The 23199-nt window shown below is 40.8% G+C and overlaps 1 protein-coding gene across 1 annotated transcript in view; it reads left to right on the top strand.

The window, feature by feature from the left end:
- The window catches only part of EXPH5 (exophilin 5), a 744233-nt gene that overhangs the window by 646754 nt on the left and 74280 nt on the right, over nt 1–23199 (top strand). The gene's annotated exons all lie outside the window — the stretch shown is intronic.

Genomic DNA, 23199 nt, shown 5'->3' with positions numbered 1-23199 from the left:
AATCACCCATTATTAGAGTGTTGGGTTGTACCTTAATATTTTCCAGTGTATCAAGAAAAGAGGAGTGGGAATCCTGGGGCATGGTGGGGGTCTGTAGCAAGCTACAATCTGGATTGTGGTTTTGCCCAGAGTTAGTTGATCTTGGATAATCTCGGATGCATTATGCTGAGCAACTAGCTTGGAGGTGTGGATATCCTTAATGAATATGGACACACCTCCCCCTTTAGTGTTTCGGTCCGGGTTTGGTGGCCGAAAGGTGTGGTATGAATTATAGCCTGGTAATGCAGGGGTGCTCTCTGGAGCTTTGAACCAGGTCTCTGTCACTGCACAGATGTCAATGTTCTCCATTTTAAGGAGTGCCTCGAGTGAGTGCATTTTGAGGTTTAGACTTCTAGCATTGAGTAGTATTACCCTCAGATTTTGCTTGCTTGTACCTGTTACGGTGGTGAATTTGTCATTTGAACCTTGCCTAAAAAAGGCACTATAGGGGTGGCAAGAGCCTTTGCCAGTATCCGGAATCCCAAGGGCGACAGGTGCAGGCCATCTCTGGCAAAGCAGCGTGGTCTGTCGATCATGTCATCCCAGGCAGACAGATACTGGATTCCCTTAGAATGACACCAGAAGCTTAGCCAATTGTTAAAGTCAATCATTTTGTCCTTGTACTGTGGTGTCATTCTGGGTGTTGGCAGGATGCTACTCAGGGCTAGGGTCATACCGGCCTAGGCTACAAGATCAGAGAGCTCCTCCATGTCTCTCTTCATGTAGTCCAGGGAGGTATGTCTCAGGTCATTCACACCAACATGGACAATGATAGAGTCATATTTGTACTTGTTGTGGAGTGACCTGAGTGCATGCATTATGTGGTGGATCCCAGCACCTGACAGGCAGCTGACAGTAACTTTTTCCTTGTTTAGCCTGGTGAGTGGAACATCAGTGTGCCTGACTATAGAGTCACCTATGACTAGAGTGTTTGGGTACGTTATGCCTTATGGGCTGTAGTTGAGTGGCACACTGAGTATGTGGGCTATGTGTCATTTGGGTTGTGTTGGGGGGTGGCGGTTGCTTGCATTTCTGCTTTGGAGGTCTCTGTTGTTTGGGCAGATTAGTACTGAGAGCCTCCGCAAATGTAGGTGTGTGTTTTGTGGTTCTGTGTGTGTGTTTTGGTGGTGTAGGTTTTGAGGGACTATGTGATGAGTGTGGTGTGGTGCAAGTGTTTACCTTCTCCTCTTGACTGACTAGGCCAGTCTTTGGTAAAGAGAGCTTTCCTTCCAGTTTGGCTATATAAGTGCATCTCTCACAGGTCATAGTGTTGGGTGGTAGGAGGAGAGGGTTGTCTGTGTACATGAGGCAATGGCTGCATTGTCCCAAGATGCCCAGATTCATCAGGTAGACAGGAGAAAACACTGGGAGCTGACCTTTAGACATGCCTGAATAGGTGCTTATTTATTAAGTACTAAAAACTGTTTTCCTCTAGACAAGTGAGGAAAGCTGAGTGCTGTAGTAATTTGTAACTTATTTAGTGCTTACAATGAGTTCTGAACAAGTGTTGAGATCAAAGAAACAGATGAGTGCTAAAACTAAAAAGCTGGCTAGTAGCAACGGAAATTTTGAAAAACAGACTTTATGGCGCCAGGAATAGTTTAACCCCAGTTAAGTGGGGGGGGGGGCTTAGGAGCTCACAAACAGTCCTGGACACAGCAAATCCGTATCTGACCTACCACAGGAAAGGGGGGAAGCAAGCTTAGAATTTTTTTTTTCCAGTAAAGTGGAAATGGAGAAAGCTGGAACAGAAGTTAATTCAACGTTAAGAATCTGAGTGGGTTGGCGTTCACAAATGTTCTCTATTAGATTGAGTGAACTAATGACACTAGACTAGGAAGAGTGTCACAGATCAAATATACAGTATGGGCGGGCAACTGTAAGGTCACCAAGTATAAGAACACACAACAGTAGGGTGGGAAAAAATTACAGTTCCTAGCTGTAGCCACTAAATGAAAGTTTTAAACAGATCAAGGAGCAGACTCAAGAATGCTTTTAACAGACAAAAATGCACAGAAAAGTTTGGATAGAGCACTCACAAACAGAAAATACAACTCTCAGTATGAAAAAGCAGTTTACAGTTAAGTAATGTTAAAACAGTTTAAAACAGTACATAAATGCAGTGAAACAATAAAAAAAGCTTTAAAACAGTGCAAAAATATAGTAGATCAACTGTATAGCACAATTATAAGCATTTCAGAAGTGCAATTCAGTGAAATAAGTGTAAGAAATAACTTAGCCTGCTCTTGGAATCGTAAGGAATTTCCACTTATGCAATGCAATCCAGAGCCTGACAATACAAGCAGAACCTTTATAAGGCACAGGGTTTATATAGCAGTAAGAATGGAAGAGTTGGAAGATCAGATTACTGCTCAGCCCCTGCTATTATCCAATCACTCGTACGACAGAAGGTCAGGAGGCCTTGTTAGTCTCAATAATAATGAAGACAATCAGCAGAAAATGGCTTCCAGAAACACAAACAAAACTTCCAGCCTACACAATAGGCCTCTATCAAGATTATGCCACCTGAGCAAAACACAGAAACCTCACTTTAAAAGCATAGAAAGAACACCCACAAAGAGAAAATCCAAGTCTCAGTATGAAAAAGCAGTTTACAATTTAGTAATTTAAATAAAAAGAGCAATTATAGTAATGCACACTATTACAGCTCCTAGCTGTAGCCACTAAATGAAAGTTTTAAACAGATCAAGGAGCAGACTCGAGAGTGCTTTTAACAGACAAAAATGCACAGAAAAGTTCGGATAGAGCACTCACAAATGGAAAATACAACTGTCAGTATGAAAAAGCAGTTTACAGTTAAGTAATTGTTAAAACAGTTTAAAACAGTACATAAATGCAGTGAAACAATAAAAAAGCTTTATAACAGTGCAAAAATATAGTAGATCAACTGTATAGCACGATTATAAGCATTTCAGAAGTGCAATTAAGTGAAATAAGTGTAAGAAATAACTTAGCCTGCTCTTGGAATCTTAAGGAATTTCCACTTATGCAATGCAATCCAATCCAGAGCCTGACAATACAAGCAGAACTTTTGTAAGTCACAGGGTTTATATAGCAGTAAGAATGGAAGAGTTGGAAGATCAGATTACTACTCAGCCCCTGCTATTACCCAATCGCTCATACTACAGAAGGTCAGGAGGCCTTATTAGTCTCAATAATAATGAAGACAATCAACAGAACAGAAAGTGGCTGCCAGAAACACAAACAAAACTTCCAGCCTACACAACAGGCCTCTATCAAGATTATGCCACCTGAGCAAAACACAGAAACCTCACTTTAAAAGCATAGAAAGAACACCCACAAAGAGAAAATCCAAGTCTTGGTATGAAAAAGCAGTTTACAATTTAGTAATTTAAATAAAAAGAGCAATCATAGTAATGCACACTATTACAGTTCCTAGCTGTAGCCACTAAATGAAAGTTTTAAACAGATCAAGGAGCAGACTCGAGAATGCTTTTAACAGACAAAAATGCACATTTTTAGTCCCTTTAGTCTTATATACAGGTCAGAGATATTTTTATCAACCGGGGAAAAGTTGTAGATAGCAATTAATAAAGAGTGGAAGGATTTTATGAGAAGAACAGATGGCAAGAGTCAAGTGGGATAAGCTGATTCTTCTAACAGAACAAGGCAGATTGGGATTGCCCGATTATAAGGGGTATTTCACAGCTACAAGTTAAGGCTCCAGTACATAGCAAAAGTGGAAACTTATAATTCAAAGTGGAAAGTTGTGATGATAAAATGGGGGGGTGGTCGTGGGGGGCTCAAGAAACAAGGAGAGACTGGGATTTCTGATGCATACTTTTAAGGACAATAACAATAATCATGCAGAATACTGTCTTTATAAAGTAGCAGAAAGTATTCTAAGAACCAAGCCAACATGGTAATGGAGAAAGGAGATTCTGCCAATAGGGATGACTGCAACTAGGGATACAGACAATAGGCAAGACAGGGCAAGAATTTATTGGAGAAAATTGGCAAAGTAACCTAGGTATTTGGAGCAAATAAATAGAGAGGGAATGGTAATAGAATGGGAAGATGCCAAATATTTATTTGGACTGCAAGTTAGAGATTGCCTTCAATGTCAAGGATTGATATCAGAGTATAGGGAAGGAAAAATAAATAGAGGGGTCCTAAACAAAAGACCAGCACCGGCAGAGTTTTTAGTAGAGTGTAGAATAGAAGCTACTGTTAAAAAAAGAATAATTAGTACAGCATACATAACACTGCATGATAACTATAAGTATCAGTCAAAGGAGATTAGAAAGGATTGGGAAGAGAGACTGGATAAGCAATTCACAAAGAAACAATGGGGTATATGTATGTCTCCCAAAAATGCAACAAAATCTAGAAGATTTAGGATTTTTGCTTGGAAATGTTTACATAGATATTTTTATACCCCAAGTAGATTCTAGATAATTTTTCTTCAGGTAGACAGCAAATATTGGAGGTGTGATGGGGAAGAAAGAGATAATCTGGAACATATTATATGGGAGTTTAATGAGTTGGCAGACTTTAAAGATTCCCTGCAGATTACTCTGTCAGAGATAGGGTCTATATTAAAAGACTGAATGTTCACAACCGCGACACCTAAACGCCGAACAGCTGAAACAGCGAAACACGTAAACATCGAAATACGGAAAGCCGAACACATTTCTGAAAACAACAGTGCCATACAGGTAAGTAAAACTTACTTAAACATACCTCAATAAACACACTGCACCCTACTTATATATGGCAACTCCAAGATTGCACTACAGTGGGGAAAAGGATATATTTCCTCTTCCCCATGAACACCCTGCTGGCCAAGGAAATCCGTTTGGTGTTCCATATTTTGATGTTTACATGTTTCACTGTTTCAGCTGTTCGGCGTTTACGTGTCGTAGTTGTCGTATTCACGGTTGTGAACATTCGGTCTTTTAATATAGACCCCAGAGATACTGGATGAGTAAGCTGGTGTAACTAGGGAAATGATTTTTCTCAGATGTGTTACAGAATCAGAATTGCCTAGACACAGTAAGGCCTTGCTGAGTCTAATTGTGGTGGCTGCCAAAACAGCAGTTACTGAAAACTGGAAAGCAAAGTCTAAGCCAGCTTTACTAGAAGTAGCATGTATAGTAACTGAGATAAAACAACTGGATTTGGGATATTTAGAAAAGGTTAGGAGCAAATTACAAAGGAAACAATAGGACGTGTGAGATACATATATGCAGAGGAGGAATGAGGTTTATAAGAAGGCATGATTTGAATGAGCTATGTAATGTTTGACTGACAATGATTGGATAAATTATAAGTGTTGTATAATGTTTGCAGCTAATGTCATGTCAGTACAGTCTGTGCTGTAAAATGCTTGCAAGTAAGACTATGTCAGTTTAGTTTATTTTAATTTATACAAATGAAACACCTGGTTTCCTTAAGGGGTCATTTGCATGTATTCCATAATCCTCTTTTACAAGAAGTTTTAAGGAATCACACAGTGAAAACTCTAACTTAGCTAGATTTTTCTTGTTTTTTTTTCCAGTTGGATTGTCTGTGTATCCTGTTTACTTTTAATTTAGTTATTAGATGGGATACTTTGCAGACACCTTAATTGCTGAGGACAACTGCTGGGTACAACAACCATGTGCTTCTAAAGGTTCATAGGTAGGTGCTAGGCTATCGGCCTTGGGGCCTATATAAGCCTAGCCAAAAAGGTTCCCTGGCTTGCACCACCCAATAAAATTATTTTCCTGTGCCCCTGTCAAGCAGTACCACAGAAGTGATCCCCAGGGTGAATTTTCTATTTCCCATCCAGTCAAGGTTTTTTTTAAAGAGGGCTAATGAGGAGCTTTGCTTGACATGAATGGGTAGTTTGTTCCAGAGAATGGGAAGTCTCTGGGACAGGAATCTATCCCTCCAGCATGTTCTGTTTATTGTGGTGACAAGGTTTAAGGTCCCTGGAGCTTGTGGTTCAGAGATTTTTGGGATTTCTTTAAGTGTAGGATTTCCAACAGCTCTGGGTTTGACATAGCTTTGCATGTTAGACAGAGATTGCCTCTGAGTAGGCGATATGCAACAGAGCAGAGCTGGAGTTTTTTGGGACGGTCTGTGTATGGCATCTGTTTGAGGCTGGTAATCCTCTTAGTGAGGTATTTCTGGGGCCTTTCCAGCTGTTGTAGGTGTCTTATGAGATACATGCCAAACAGAGCATTGTGCTCTATAATAGGTCTGATGAGGGATGAGTAGAGAGGAACAATGACCTCCTTTTTTCTAGAGGAGAACACTTTTGTGATGAGGTGTGCCATGCAGAAGGATTTCCTGGCTACTGTGGTGATGTGGTTATCAAAGGAGAGACTATTGTCCACCTGTGTCCCAAGGTCTCTTATCTCACTTTCAGTGTTTAGTGAGCTACCACCTATGCGGTAGTTCATGGGTACCAAGTTTTTCCCAAAGGGGATGACAATGCACATCTTGGCATTGAGCTTGAGGCCATGACTTTGACACCAAACATCTGTCTCTGTGAGGCCCTTTTGTAGAATGTCAAACAGTTCACTTATACTGTGCTGATGGTGTCATAAGAAGACTGAAACATGTATGTCTACAGCTAATGGGGGTTTGGCTTTATTGACCTGAATTAGTCCATTAATCAACTTAAAAAGAAATAATTCATGGGCATTCAGAATCACCACATAGCTGAAACACCTGGTGTCCTTAAGGGGTCATTTGCATATATCCCAGAATACTCTTTTACAAGAGGTTTTAAGGAATCACATGTAGCTTGGCTAGGTTTTTCATGTTTTTTTTTTTCCAGTTGGATTGGCTGTCTGCTCCGTTTACATTTTATTTATATAAATGTATGATTGCCTATGTCATAAGTGATAATGTAATAAAGATGCTTCTTGTTAAAAAAAAAAGCTGACCTCACTGGTAATGTTATATATGGTTAGCTCCTAACCTATAGAATGTATCCACATCATATAGTGTATCCACACTAGCATCATAAAATGTGTAACAGTTTAAATTCGACCATTTGTAGGACACCAACACCTTTACAGTTACAGTATTTTGCCATTTCACTTCAAACTTAATTTATGGGCAATTATTATTACTTATATTTTTCTAAAAAATGGTTATTTTAACATTCATGGCTACTTCGGTGGCTGCAAGTCAGCTCCATTAAGACATCAACAGTTGTCATATCATTTAATTTTGTAATAAGCATTCGTACCACAATAATTTTGTGTGGATTCAGACAAAACAGTTATGATAAATAAGTGTCTCCTGAGGCTTATCTGATAAATTCTGCTTTCCAGGTAAATGTTTTACATTCATCTTTGATACCCCATGAAAATAGTTGTATTTCAACAGTAGCTGCCTATTCCAATGGTAATAAGCTGATTAAAAATATCTCTGTAAATATTACCATCTAAAATATATGAAGTTCATCAAAAATTGTCATTTGAAATTAAGAAACAGTCACACTGCCATGACAAAATAATCAGCTATGAATGGACACACTAGAATTGGAAGAAGTAAAGCATTAGTCCAGTTATATAGCCATTGGACACATTTAGACTTGTCCAATACAAATATTACAAGTTGCAACTTTTAACTTAATCCAGGAAAGTGCACTGTCTTGCCCCATATGTCATACTTCTCCATTTGAGTAGCCATAGGGCATCACTTATTATTTTCCTATGAAAGTATATCTGCAGTAATATTTACAGTCAGATTAGTAGCAGTAGTAAACCCCATGTGCTTATCTAGTACCTCTCCTTGTATGAGTAAATGTAATATGTACATTCAGACTAACCAGTCATGTTAAATGGCAAGGTTCTGCTATTGCTTATTGAATAAGGTCTACGCTGTAGATACATATGCATTCAGCTTCATTAGATCATAAAAAGGAATCTAAACTCAGTGCTGGCTAAATTCCTGTTAATGTTCAGGAGCTGATTTAAACAAACGTAATGACTGACAGAATTTAAATTTATTCAGAAGAGCCACATTGCAGTAATAAATTATCAGTTCAGACCACAGAAACACTTGGGGAAAACATTTAGCCTCCTGCTTTTTATCTGTTAAGTCCCCCATCTGAGAAATGTTATATGTTCAACTTGAATTCCTTATAGAAAGGAATCTTCTTGCAGTAGCGGATAAACTTCTATTATACAACGACCCCCCATTAATATTCCAAAACGTGCATGCTGATTGGTTAGCGTGCATGTTGTAAATCAGAGTTATAGTAATGGAAAAAGGTCCGGTCGCCCGGACTTTTTCCATTAGTATAACTCTTTTTTTTACAGCAACGGAGAACGCAAGATCACCGTTGCTTTTTACACACTGTCTCGCTATGTTAAATGAGTTTAACATAGCGAGACAGCTTTAAAAAAGTAACGGACATCTTCCTATCTCCATTGCTTTTTTTAAAGGTGTCTCGCTATGTTAAATGGGTTAAACATAGCGAGACAGCTTTAAAAAAAGCAACGGAGATTATCCGTTGCTTTTTTTAAGGCTGTCTCGCTATGTTAAACTCCTTTAACATAGCGAGACAGTTTGTAAAAAGCAACAGAGATCTTGCTTTCTCCATTGCTTTTGCCCACAGCTCTGATGTACTGCGTAAGCATACGAATGCACAGTACATCAGACCTGCCGCAGAATATCAGACAGCTGCGGAAGGGAAGCACGGTGGCATTATACAATGTCATTATTTAAGAAAAGTAATTATTTTTTTTCTTAAATAATGTCATTGTATAATAACAATAACCCACGCCTGGGTGTGGGTAATGCTGGATTTACCCACGGTTGTCTTCTTGTTTGGCCACTCGGGCTCCGCCCTCGTGACCAAACCACACCAACCATGGGTAAATCCAGCATTACCCACACCCAGGCGTGGGTTATTGCTATAATATTGACTATAAACTGGTTCCAAAATAAGCATTGTAAAGAATGTTACTTTGTAATATTGAGTTATAACAGTCAAGAGTAGTACAGTTTTTGAAATGAGAGCTTATTCAGCACACAAGCCCTTTAGGGAAACATTTGTATCAGACAAACAAATGTGTTTTATACTTTTACAGCTTAAAAAAGTACTCTGTTTCCAGTCACAAAAACATTTCACCAGCCTTAACCTAGTTAAGCCTCAACATCCTAAATGTTCGGTCTAAAGTATCACATGGGTAAATCGCATACCAGCCAAGGAGCAAATAAATACTTTCCCTTTCCCACCGTGATCAGTCTGATCCTCCCAGTTATGTGCTTCTACTATGTTCAGAAAAGTCATCAGATCTGGGAGGCCATACATATTCTATGTCTTATAGTTCAAAGTCTAATGGCTTTAGTAACCCTTTCAAGTTTAGCAGTTGTTGATTTTGTTCATAGTTTCATGGGCAAATACTTGGCTATCAGACTGTTACAAGTCTTGTAAATAACTAGAAGTCAGAATCAAACCCTGTGTCTTGTATCTCTGATGTAAAGACCTTAACCATTATGCCGACTCACACTCTCTTTTTGTATTTTGTTTGCACCTTGGATGAGGACGACACTTTCAAAACTAAACGAAAAGTTAGTTTATACTTTACATTGTAATTTTCAGAGTGATTAAGTAGTATAAACAGTCTTTGTGCCGCTATGTAGCTTCTGAAAAGTCATGATCCATAAAAAAGGTCATTGTTCTGTTGTATATCTCTTTCCTAATAATACTTTTTCCTTTTCACATCATGAAGCAAACTGTACAAAAATTATCCTGTTTTAATATACTTTATTTAAAAATAAAAGCAAATGGTAAGCCTGCTCTGTTCTCAGTGACTTTTTCATGAATCCAGTCCAGAGCAGCATATCAGTTTTAACAAAATCTAAACACTTTTCACTTTCTTCATCTTTAATACACTAATCAGTCTTGGGTTCCCCTTTTAGCTTTATATTCCATTAAGATTAATAGCTGATCTTTGTGCATCATGTAGTCATAAATTTCAGCTTACTTTACCTCAAACATCCGCATCTTTTTAGTGCAAGTACGGTGCCATATTTCTAGAGTAATACAGAGTCACCCTCACTTAATTCCTGTTCTCTTGCATAGCTAGCTTATAACCCACAAAATATGTTAGGATATATATGAAATAACTCTAATATTTAGTCATATCATCTACCTTTTTAATATCATATTGCAGCACTTTTGAGGCAAAAGGTGAAGAGGCGATTTTGGAAAAAAAGGGGAAACCAAAGTAGGATATGGTCTGGACTGAAAATTCATCCATCCATTCATCGATAACACTGCATTGTGAACATTGGCTCAATAAGATGACCACTGATGTTATGACACCCCACTCCCATTTGCAGAAATGGGGAAAAAGAGGTGATGGATGGATGAATGAATTTTCTATTTAGGCTGCACCCTCATTATCCACTTTGCTTTCCACTTTTTCCAAAATGTCCGCTTCACCTTCTTAATGGCAGTTAGCCATTCTTAACTCTTTAAAATACATGTAGGATCAACCCCCTTCCCCAAAAAAGTGTTAATAGTAATTTATATATTTGTAAATGAAACACACAGGGTAGACATCTGACCACAAGAAGCACTGTGAAACCTCTCCCATCTTGTTGATCAGGAATATATGTCATTAAAATTACATTTTATACTGACCGGTTCATATTTTTATTTCTAAGAGTACCTCACACATTAAAAATATATACCCCTGTCTTTATGCTGCTTCCACATACTTAAGAAATGTTCCCTACTTTTTCAACCTGCTGACTAGCTTTGTATAACACCTGCGGTATTATTTTGAATAATTATATGCATCTTCTGTTCTCTGTAAATTGTATTCTTTTCTAATAGCTGCTCATAAAAAATCTCCTGCTGAGATGTTTTTGATGATAAATGTATCTGGTTATGCCGTGGCTATATTTTTCATGCTTTTGAGGACATACTTCTGTGGAACAGGCTTGTTTGTTGGTTTATGTTTTACATCCTTTGTTATGCATTTACTGAATGACTTATGGTTGTCCACGTTTAGTTTGTCTCTCGTATTGTCATATGTCTTTGGATTGTATTCATCTCCATAATCTGATCCCAGTTCCTTATCTGTCATGGGTTGTTGGCTACCTCTGGTCACTTAGCACACATCAGATTGCTAATAGGACCAGATATTCACTGACCATACATAGTGTATTCATCTGTGCAACACTGCTTTGTTTACTTACTTGTCCAACATCTACTGTGTATTTCTCATTTTAACTCATGGTTCTCAGTCATATGGAATGCAAGTTTTTTTTGTTGGTGAAGGCATCGTATCATGTTTTGAATGTTGTAAAACTGCAAAATAGACCACCATCCCCAGATATGTATACATGTGACATGCAGAACTGCTTTCTGCTTGGGGAATATGTCATGCCATTGGTGAGCATAGACTGTGTTTTGTAGCCCTGGTACTGTTGTCTTCCTTCCAGCTGCTCTTCATTCATCTCACAATTTATTTGCGAGGCTAGTATGAAGCTATGTTACATTGGTATGTTCACTTGCTGTTATCTGCAGTTAAAGCTGGAGATTGCAGTCAGGTCATCTGCTCAAGACACAGAACTTGATGTGAGGGATCTTATGCCCACTCTGTTACTATGTTATCTCTTGTCAGTGTATCCACTTAAGGCATATTGTTTAGTAGGGCACTGTCTGTTGCTTTTTCCTGATGGTATTCATATAATCACCCAGTGATATGAATGGACAAATTTATGTAAGACTTTTTGAATGTATTTAGTCATTTATTTTTGTTAACCAGGGTAAAACACTGATGTGTGTGGACCTATTTCAGGTTCAGTCCAGGAAAAAAGATTAAAAATAAGTGCAATTATGAAGACATACAAAATATATACCAATAGAACTAACATTTGATGAAAATAATCAGCATTGGTGCAAACTGTGCATCCAGATTAATTATGGAAATACTAATCATTGGTACAAACCATAACTCCATATTAATCACAGAAAAAAGCAGGTGATCTTGGTGTAGATTAAAATGAGGAAACTTAAGTATACATCAGTATTTACAAGAAGTAAGCATGTATCCTTCATTGCTGTTTGTGGTTTCTTGACATATTAATGTCTACAAGGAATAAATATACAAATATTATTTTCCTCCAAAGTAAGCACATGTTGAGAGATGGAGTCAGACTCCAACAGAGCACTGGAGAGAAGGATATTTTGGTCCATTTTTCATGAAATTGTGGTTTTTCTGGCAAATTGTCGGCAAATCATTGAAGACTGAAGTCAGAAAATAATGACAGATATTCAAGTTTCAGAATTCATACTCCTCAGAAAATTCATGCTAGTGCGAATCCTGTCATCCTATCAATGTTCTTAGTTTATAAAAAAATTTCCCCGTCTTTGGATCTTTGCCCCCCCCCCATTATTTATGGCTTTGTCCAGATTTCTTGGTGAAGAGGCATAATCGCATGTCTGGAGTTCAAAGAAAATAGTGATTCTGTAGCTGATGTAATTATCTGATGGGTTTCTACACTGGAATCTGGATTGCAGAAAAGTATACCAATTTATTTTAGAATAAAATGGGGAGGGAAGAAATGGTAGCCATCTTGCATTATTGCAGGTTCAGCAGTGGTAAAATACGTATTTTCCAGTATTTTGCATGAGAAATATTTACAGCAAGGAACTCATTCATTGTCAAATGTGATGATCGGGATAATCATATTAGTAAGTGAGGTGGGGATGAAAAATAGTGGTTTGTATTTGCAGAAGGCTTTTTTTATATTTTAGGCAAAGGAAACCAACCTACCAGGTTTTTTCCTTCATCTGAAACAGGGTGAGTTGACAATGGAGGATTACACCACCCCAGTGCTATTCTTTTATTTATTTATCCTTTGTTGACCAGGTAGTCCAGTAGGCTAGTTACCTCTTCTCTGGGGACACCTGAGATAGTATTTAAACTGATGAGGAGAAATTTGGCCAGGGCTCCATGGAACTTCCCCTACTGTTTCAATAGGTGCTGTAGGATGTTTTATACCCACATGAGCTACCACCAACTCAGGCAGAGGAGTCCTCTGTTTAACATCTTGACTGAAGGACAGTACACTGAGAAGTGCAGTGTCAGTAATGGAAAAATAATTCAGTCACCTGGGCTAGGAAGAAAACCCACAGCCTTTCAGTGTTCCAATAACAAATGTACCTGTTAAGCTACTGATACTGTGTGTATAGATGTAATGAGAAGGCCAGGAAGATAAACCACTGCTGTGGCAGTTGGATGGAGTAGTTTTATTCACTTTAGTTTCCTCCTTGGTAAGTTCATGTTTTGAAATGGGAGCAGCAGAGGACATGGTAGACTTGCTGAAATAAAGTTATCAGACAGGACTTGAAAGGGAAGCTCCTGCTTAAGGGAGCGACTGATTGTAGTTTGAGTTCCTACTCTAATATGAACACAATAACACAGCCACTAGGCTTGGTTTGGATTAGCAAGTTAGGACATGTGACCAGTGCATTATTCTGTATGCTGGACTAGATGTCCTTCTTTTCCATTGTTGCAGTATTCACTAGTGGGTTTACCCTTCTTCCATTCAGATTGTCCATTGAGGTTTCCAAAACCTTTCCAGTCACTGATGGTGCATCGGACATCTAACATGTTGGCAGGCACATGGGCCATAAATGTGATGTCCAGCCCTCAGAAATATTCATCCGCCAGCCGTATGTCAGGTGTTCCTGATACTCACAGATGTTTGATCAGTTTTGCTTCAAGATAGGTACCCCGTTGGGGATATTCTTCAGTACTTTTGTGTAGTACTGTAGTCTGGTAATGTTCAGTAAGAGCAAGTGCAACTGTGGTCAAGATATTCCCCATAAAGATACCCACGACCAGTGTCTCTTTTGTTTGGGCAGGGATCACAGTTATAAAATCTGTGCCATCTGTAAGTCATTCGTCCCCAAGACCCTTCGTCGACGACTTCAGGCCCTTGACTTATACTTTGAAAACCAGCACCTTAGACAGATCGCTCGCGGTATGGAAGCTGCCACTGACACCCCATCTGAACCACCCAGGAAGAGGGCCAAGCCCACTTGGCCATCTACTTCCACTGCACCTCCCTCCTCCAATTCTCAGCCTGTAGCCATCATCAGCTTTGCGAGGAACCAGCATCTACCACTTAAGATAAAGTGGGTACCTATCAGGAGCATTCAAAGACAAAAAAGGAGAGCCAGCAAACAGTGACTAGAGAAATAAAATGATATATTAAGTGAACATATTCACATATTCACAGCAAATACAGACAGGTTTCGGCTGGCAAGGCACAGCCTTCTTCAGTGTAAACCGGTCTGTATTTGCTGTGAATATGTGAATATGTTCACTTAATATATCATTTTATTTCTCTAGTCACTGTTTGCTGGCTCTCCTTTTTTGTCTTTGAATGGTTCTGTTTCCTTGAGCCGTGCAATTGCTCACGCGCAGGAGGTTCGTTTTTGTTGCTGCACTACCTATCAGGAGGCCACACAATCCAGAGCGGACGACACATTCGAGGAAGATATCCCAGCACCTGATTCAGATGCCAGGGGGGAACCAGTAACTGGGATGGGTGCTTTGGACCAGGCCACCACTGCTCCTACTATGACTTTCAGGCCTACCACCAGCCAGACACTGGCTAGGCCTACCAAGAAAAAGCAAAAGACAAGGAATATTCTGCCAGCCCCAGAGGCCTTGCCTGATTGGCAGGCCTTTAACCAGAGCCTCTACAACATCTTTCTGGCCCTTAGGCCTACTGGAGACCTCCCTCCTGCCGCTACACCTCTTCTCAGTCCCAGGCCTCTCCTGCCTGAGAGAACTCCTAGCCAACCTTCAGAGGAGGAAATGTTGGACTCCTCAGAGGACTCCCTTGTCCTACTCATCACAGATTTCTTCCCCTCTGGGGTATGGATCCCCGAAAGAAGCTTCTGCAGAACCTGACTTCCCTGTGGAAGACCTTACTTTCAGGGACACAGTCAATCTTATGAGAGAACATTTTAAATGGAAATGCTCAGACATGTCTGAAGCTCAAAAAAGATTCTATGACCTGATCCAGATAGAATCTCATAACCCGAAGCCTATTCCGCCTGTCCAGCCTGCCTTCTTGGATGCTTTTCCTACAGTATGCATGAATCCAGATTCCCAGTCTCCTGCCCCTAGAAGGGCAGACAGATTATACAAGGTAACTGACACAGAGAAATTCCTATTGAAGTGCCCTCCAACAGACCCAGCTACTATTTCTATTGCAAATGATAGGGAAACAAACCTCTCCCTACTACCACTGTCCTGCCTGCAGATAAGGATGGCAAGGCCATGGAGAGGTGGGGAAAGAAGATATACACTTCTGCTACCCTAGATTTTAGGGCTACAAATTACCAGTCACACATGGCCAAATTCTCTGTGGCCTTGCTAGACAAAGCCTCCAAAGAACTCAATGATATCCCTGACTGTACTGTTACTCCAACAAAAAGGGAAAGAACTTTAAGACCTAAAGCATCTCCTTTTCTCTCCAATCCTAAAGTTCCAGAGGAACTACCTAGCCAAGACGCAATTCATAAGAAAGACTTCAAGGCCCTCTGCCCCCTCCAGGTCTAGAAGACCCCACAGGAGACAATCTACTCAGCCTAGGACTTCTCAGGCCACTGCCCAGAAACCTCCCTTTCTAGAAAGGGCAGGCAGTGTCTGACTGCTGCCTGCCTCCCTTTCTTCCCCCACCTCTTCCCACCATACCTCTATCCACCCATCTCTCTCACTGCCTCCCTGCATGGGCCTTAGTGACATCTGACAAGTGGGTTTTGACAATCCTGAGGGAGGGTTACTTCATGTCTCGGATCTCTCCCCCCTCCCTTCTCAGATGTCCCTCCTACCTGAGGTCCTAAACAACCTGTTACTCCAAGGCACTATAGAACTGCCCCCCCCCCTCGACTCGAGGGAAAGGCTTCTATTCCAGAATTTTTTTGGTGTCCAGGAAGGAAGGACGAAGGAGACCTATCCTAGACCTTTCCCATCTCAACATCTTCTTGAAGGTCCCCTCCTTCAGGATGATAACACTACCCATTCTCTTTCCCTCATTCTTCCTCCAGCCTTCATGGTGACCCTGGGCATCAAGGATGCCTACCTGCACATTCCCATAGGTTCATAGGTAGGTACTAGGCTACTGGCCCTAGGGCATAACCAAGCCTAGCCAAAAATGTTTTGCTTATGCTTCCCTCAAATTCAAAGCAGGCTGCTCTCATTTTCATTTCTGTGCCTTGCCTTTTGGAATCTCCACTGCACCAAGGGTATTTACAAAATGCCTAACCCCAGTCATTGCTTCCTGTAGGACAAGGGGAATGCAGATTTTCCCATACCTAAATGACCTTCTCATTCAAGCAGCAGACAAACAAACCCTCCTTGCCCACACAAAGGAGTTCCTGTGCCTGCTGCAGTCTCTAGGGTTCCCCATGAACTTCCCCAAATCCCAGCTAGACCCTACACAAGACATTGTCGTCTTAGGATGCAGAATCAGGACAGACCTCAAGAAGGCCTTCCTCCTGGAGGAAAAGGTACTTTCCCTCACCCACCACCTACAGTCTGCCCTCCTCTCACCTGTCCTGGCTGCGAGAGAATTCCTCAGACCTCTTGGGTACTTGGCAGCTACTATTCCCATGCTACCCCTGGCAAAGGTTACACATGATGAAAATGCAATGGTATCTTCACTCAGTGTGGACCCAGCACTCATACCCCCTTGAGTTCAGGATCCCAACCCTCCCCTACCTCCACCAAGAACTGAAGTGGTGGCTGGCCCAGGGCCTTCCCTTGAAAATGCTCCCCCTTCCCAAATCATGCACACAGACACATCAGATCTGGGCTGGGGGGCAACTCTGTACACAAGAGCAGTGCAAGATTTGTGGACAGACCAACACAAACACTGGCACATCAACATCAAGGAAATAGCCATACTTCTTGCCCTGCAGGCCTTCCAGCCTTTCCTCAGAAAGGGCATACTAAAGATCTTCACAGACAACACCACAGTGATGTGGTACCTGAACAAGCAAGGAGAGATGAAGTCCTACCTCGCCTGCAGACTAGCTCTACAGGTATGGGATCTGGCTATCTCCCAGGGGAACTCCCTCCAGGCAGCCTACATCCCGTTCCAACACAATTGTCAGGCAGATTCTTTAAGCAGAACCACCTCAGACAGTCACGAATGGATGCTGTCAAGAGATGTATTCCTAGATCTGATCCATATGTGGGGTATTCCACAGATAGACATGTTCACCCCCTCCACAAACATGCAACTCCAGAGCTACTGCTCCAGAACTCACGACCTGAAGGCACTGCAAACAGATGCCTTCTTAATGTCTTGGAAAGGGAGATTTCTGTACGCCTTCACCCTGATCCAGGGAGTCCTACTGAAAATTTAGCAGGCCTCACCAAAAATCTTGTTGGTAATTCCCTACTGGCCAAGGCAGCAGTGGTTCCCCATTCTTCATCTCTCCAAGAGCAATCACCACAAGTTACCCCCCTCAGTGGATCTACTCGCACAGCACAAGGGGGCACAGATTCACCCACAATGAAGATCCATTCACCTGTCCCTGTTGCTGATAGGATTCTGATTCCCTTCAGACACCTGTACTATGAGGAAGTGCTTTCAGTCCTGTAGGAGGCCAGGAAATCCAACACAAGGAAATCTTATCTCTCTAAATGGAGAAGGTTTTGTGATGTCACAAAAGACAGATGGAGCAGCTGGACAGTGACCTGCCTCTGATTCTGTCCTACCTGTGCAAACTCCTGCAGACAAGCTTGTCTTACTCCTCCTTAAAAGCACACCTGTCTGCCATTTCTGCCTGTTTGCCTATGGAACCTCGGCAAGCAGCCAGGCTTCCATCCAAGCTATTCCTAAAGGGTGTTTTACATTTAAGACCCCCCCCAAGAAACTGACCCCTCCTTCCTGGAACCTTAACAATGTGCTAGAAAAACTTATGCTACCACCCTTCGAACCAGCTGACAAGGCTGACTTGAAATTTTGTACTTGGAAAACAGTAGTACTAGTAGTTCTGATATCAACCAGGAGGGTCTCAGAGCTCCAAGCCCTTATGGCTACCCCACCCATCCTAGTTTTCCATATGGACAGGGTTGCCCTCAGGATTAATCCTTCTTTCACCTTCAAGGTGGTCAGTGACCTTTCCCTGAATCAGGCTATTCACCTGTCCACCTTCTTTCCAAATCTTCAGGGAGACAGTAAGAGAGTCCTTCACTCCCTAGATGTCCACAGGCAACTTCGATTCTATTTGCATAAGACCAAGCCTTTATGCAAATCAGACCAGCTGTTTGTTTCCATCCACCCCAGGGCTCTGGGGAAAGATGTGGGAAAACAAACCATTTCTTCTTGGATTGCTAGGGCCATTTCCTTTTGTTACACGCACCATGGGAAGACACTGACAGGCAGTGTCACAGCCCATTTCACAACAGCCATAGCTTCCTCTGGAGCCTTTTTTAAAGGCCTAGACACCAAATCCATTTTGGAAGCAGCTAATTGGTCCTCTGTGCACACCTTCACCAGACAGTATAAAGTGGACCACTTCTCCAGGGCTAGGGCAGGATTTGCCAGAGCTATCCTGCATGGGTTCCTGGAATCCTCATTCAGACCACCTCCCAGCCAGCAGTGAGCTTTTGTACTCACCCACTAGTGAATATTGCAACATTGGAATAGAAGGACATAGGAAAGTTGTGTAAACTCTTACCATAACCGTAGATGTCCTTCTCTTCCATGTTTCAGTCTTCCTTCCTTTCCACCATCCCCCTCTTATCCTTGTACTTGCTCTCCTCAACTTCTGTACAAGCTATGCCATCAGGACTGGCTCCATCTGGGGCTTCCATGGTTCTGAGGGCTGGTGCGCTCAGACGTCACATTTATGGCCCACATACCTGCCGACATATCAGATGTCCGACACACCATCAGTGACTGGAAAAGCTTTGAAAACTTGGCCAGACAAGCTGATTGGAAGAAGGGTAAACCCACTAGTGAATACTGCAACATGGAAGAGAAGGACATCTATGGCTATGGTAAGATTTTACGCAACTTTCCTTTCTGATGTACTTTAAAAACTAGGTTACACAGAACCTGCTTAAAGTGCACTTGTCAGGAAAGAGGCATTCAGCGCCAGGGTCAGTAGGTTGATTGAGGCAAGAAACCACTAAAGATCAGAAGTAAGAATCTTAATGACTTGGTAAACTGACCAAGATTTAATTTTGTGGATAGAAGAAGAAAATGAAAAGGCTAGAAAAAAGAAAATTGGAAAAGATGTAATGAAGTAAGAATGCCTCTACTGTTGATGTGCAGTGTTTTTTGATGGTGAAGGCCAAAGAATTTACAAAGTTTAGCAATTATTGTGTGACCTAGAAACCACTGTGGAAACGCAGATGGTTTTGGGGGGTGGTTGGAGATATTACAAGGGCATGTGGTGTCCTGGCCAGTAGTACCATTTGTCCTCCCCAATTACATAATAGTTTGTAAGCTGTTAACGTTTCCAGAACAGTTTAGTAGTTTACAAACTGCCACTTATTGACAACTTATAAAGTATCTTTTCTTTCTTTTTCTCCCCCACAGTAGTTTAATAATCTTTAGAAAATCGGCAATTTGTATGTCGCATCCTGATTAGAGAATGAAGGTTTTCCAGCAGGGTATTAATATAGAAGTAATGCCCATTGAAAAACAAGTCCACCGCTTCATGGCAGCATCTCAAACCACTGTGGAGCTCAGACAGAAAAAAAAACGCCATTACTTTTGCTTGATAAGCAGCACTTTTACTGTTTAGTGAGTGTAAAATATAAAAATAAAAAAGGGGGGGGGTTAAAAGAAAAAGTGCTTGTGTGTTTGTTTGTGTGTGTAACTGTATGTGAATGAAAGTGAGATCGATCGAGCCATTATTTTACACGTGGTAAGCAGCGCTTTGCTGTTTTGCGAGTGTAAAATACAAATAAATGAAAATGAAAAAAAAATGTGTGTATCTATGTGTATGAATGCGTGCATGAAAGCAGAAGAGACTCTGTGTGTGTGTGTGTGTGTGTGTGTGTGTGTGTGTGTGTGTGTGTGTGTGTGTGTGTGTGTGTGTGTGTGAACAGCAAGATTGATCGAGCCATTATTTTACACTCAAGCTTTTGCTGTTTAGCGACTATAAAATAAAAAAACAAAAGAAACTTAAAGTAACAAAGTGTGTATGTGTTTGTCTGTGTGTGAATGTATGCATGTACGAAAGCAGAAGAGACTGTGTGTGTGTGTGTGTGTGTGTGTGTGTGTGAGAGAGAGAGAGAGAGAGAGAGAGAGAAAGAGAGCAGTGGAAGTGTTCAAGCAATCCCTGGCACCAGCAGTTAGGAGGTCTGCAAACCTCTTGATATACCTCTCAACTGTCCAGATTTTCACCTCATATTTTTGGATATTTTTTGTGTGTTCCTCATAAAAGTTTTGGTTTTCTGCCAAATCTGTCAGAATTGAAGTTAGAGAGTAAAGACAGACATTTGAGTTACAGACTTCATAACCTTCAGAAAACTCATGCTAATGGGACACCTGTTATTTTATCAACTCTCTTAAGTTTATAAGAGCAATATTAATTGTCTCTATTTTTTGGCCTTACTCCACCCATTATTTATGGCTATGTCCAGATTTCTTTTCATAAGAAGTCTTAGCTCAACATATCTGGATAAGCATAAACAGGGGACAAAGGATCAAAATAGGAACCTATTTTAAATAATCCTGTTATAAAATTACATTTCTTGAACATTAAGAATTGTGTCAGCTTGCATTTTCTGAAGCAGATAGACATATCTATAATTCGTGTGTGTGTGTACGCGTGTGTGTGTGTTTGTGTGTGTGTGCGTGCATGAGAGATCAACAACTGGTAGCAGTAGTAAAGAGGTCTGCATACCTCTCGACCTTTTAGCTAAAGAAATCTAGATAGCTAAAATAATGGGGGAACAAAGGCTCAACAATAGGAACACGTTTTAATTGTTCTTATCAAATGTTCCGTAAGTAACAGTATTTATGTTAGAATGGATTTTTTAAACAAAATGAAAGTCTGAAACTCAAATCTGTGTCATTATTAAGTGACATTAATCTCTAATAGCTGCCAATAAACCAAACGTTTTAGGAGTAAGGAACCAAAAAAATAAATACATGGATATTTTTTATTTTGGATGTAAAATGTTTCCTCCAACACCATTAACATACTAGTCTTAAACCTTTGCAGTATGAACTGCAGTGATGCCTGTGGTGTCGGGCCTCGTAATACCCCGTGGGTGAGCATTAATTACACATTAACATTCACCCTGTTGGGCATTATTGCTTGCTTAAAAGAACAGGAAAGTTTGATATATTTTACAGTTCAACTGATCAAGATTGCTTAACTGACAACCTGTAAGTTGTCAAACTTTTTCAGCATGCCATTCATTAGAATCCAGTTCAGCTGCCTCCTTTGCCCCACTCTTGCTATGGCACTGGTCTTTAGGAAATGTTGGAAGTTTGCAAACCTCAAAACCATTACTTAGGCTTTGCTTGGTATTCTGCTAGCCTTTATTATGTCCATATAAATTCTTGCAGAACTGAGATGGCCATAGTCTGGCTGGCTGACTGACTGACTATGAGTTTCTTGAAGGTCTAAATACTAAGAATTTTGTTTTATCCAATATAGTGCCACTGGTGTTGCTACAAACTGCTTTCTCCTTCCTTTCTGCCTAACTCTGTTAGAGTCCAAGGGTGATATGATCCTTTAACAGAATACTTGATACTGTGCAGAAAGGTATCTTCATATTGCAGAAAATGTACACTGATTCTTTAAAAAGTAATATTGTGTAAATAAGCTAATTTGTAACATTATCAGTACAGTTTTACCACCCTACCTGGGCTTGTGACCAAATTTTTGTATGTAGTTTTGTTGACGTAAGCCGAAGTAATACATATCCTTCCTGACATTTTTGTGAGAGCTTTATGGCTATGCATTTATTTATTCTGGTACAAGATGTAAAATATCCTTGTTCTTTCTGATTTCTTCTCTTTTAACCTCTGATCAATCATTTCTGCTTCTAGACATTTAAAGTGCCTTTGTCAAGGAAAGATAATTCTACATTTTGAGAAATTTATTTTACATTGCAAAATGTTTGAATTTTAAAGAAACAGATTTTGTACTTTAACACTATTTGCACAGTTAAAAATGGAGTTTCACATAGGTTCATATGTTCATAGGTTCATACTAGGCTATCTGCCCTAGGGCATTTATAAGCCTAGCCAGAGTGTGTTTGGCTTTCGCCACCCATTTTAAATTAATTTTGCTATGCCCTTTTTTGAGGTTAGTATACTGTGCCTCTGTCTAACAGTGACACAGAAGTGATACCCGGGGTAAACCTACGATCTCCCATCCACTCATCAAGATTCCTCTTGAAGAGAGTCAATGAGGGACTCTGCCTAACCTGGACTTGGATTTTATTCCAGAGTGAAGGGAGCCTCTGGGTTATGAATCTGTCCCTCCAGCATGTCCTGTTTATTTCAGTGCTGAGGTTCAAGTCTCTCGAGCCCGTAGCTCGATGGGATTTGGATTTTCTGAGGTGCAGCATGTCCATTAATTCTGGGTTGGACATGGCTTTATACGTCAGGCACAGATCGCCTCTGAGCAGGCGGTATGCCACTGAGTAGAGCTGGAGTTTCTTTAACCGGGCAGCATATGGCATCTGTTTGAGCCCTTTGATCCTCTTGGTGAGGTACTTTTGGAGTCTTTCCAGTTGCTGCAGGTGTCTGGTAAGGTACATCCCAAAAGGGGCATTGTACTCAATTATGGGCCTGATGAGGGATGAGTAAAGAGGCACAGTGACCTCCCCTGATCTAGATGTGAATCCCTTCATGATTAGATGGGCTGTATAAAATGTTTTTCTAACCACTTTGGCCACGTGGTTGTCAAATGAGAGATTGCTATCAACTTGGGTCCCCAGGTCCCTAATTACTTCTTCTATACTTAATGGATTACCACCTATGTGGTAATTTGTGGGCACTTTGTTTTTGCCAAAGGGGATGACTATAAACTTTTTGGCATTTAGCTTGAGGCCATGGCTCTGGCACCAGTTGTCTGTTTCTATGAGGCCCTTTTGGAGGATGCTTGTGTCGGCTGGAGAGTCAATTATGGTGCCCAGTTTGCAG

This window comes from Protopterus annectens, chromosome 5.part0, assembly GCF_019279795.1.
Source record: "Protopterus annectens isolate FY-2018-M chromosome 5.part0, PAN1.0, whole genome shotgun sequence".
In the NCBI taxonomy this organism is placed as follows: domain Eukaryota; kingdom Metazoa; phylum Chordata; order Ceratodontiformes; family Protopteridae; genus Protopterus; species Protopterus annectens.
Note: the sequence above shows the minus strand (reverse complement) of the source record. Positions and strands in the feature narration are given on the sequence as shown.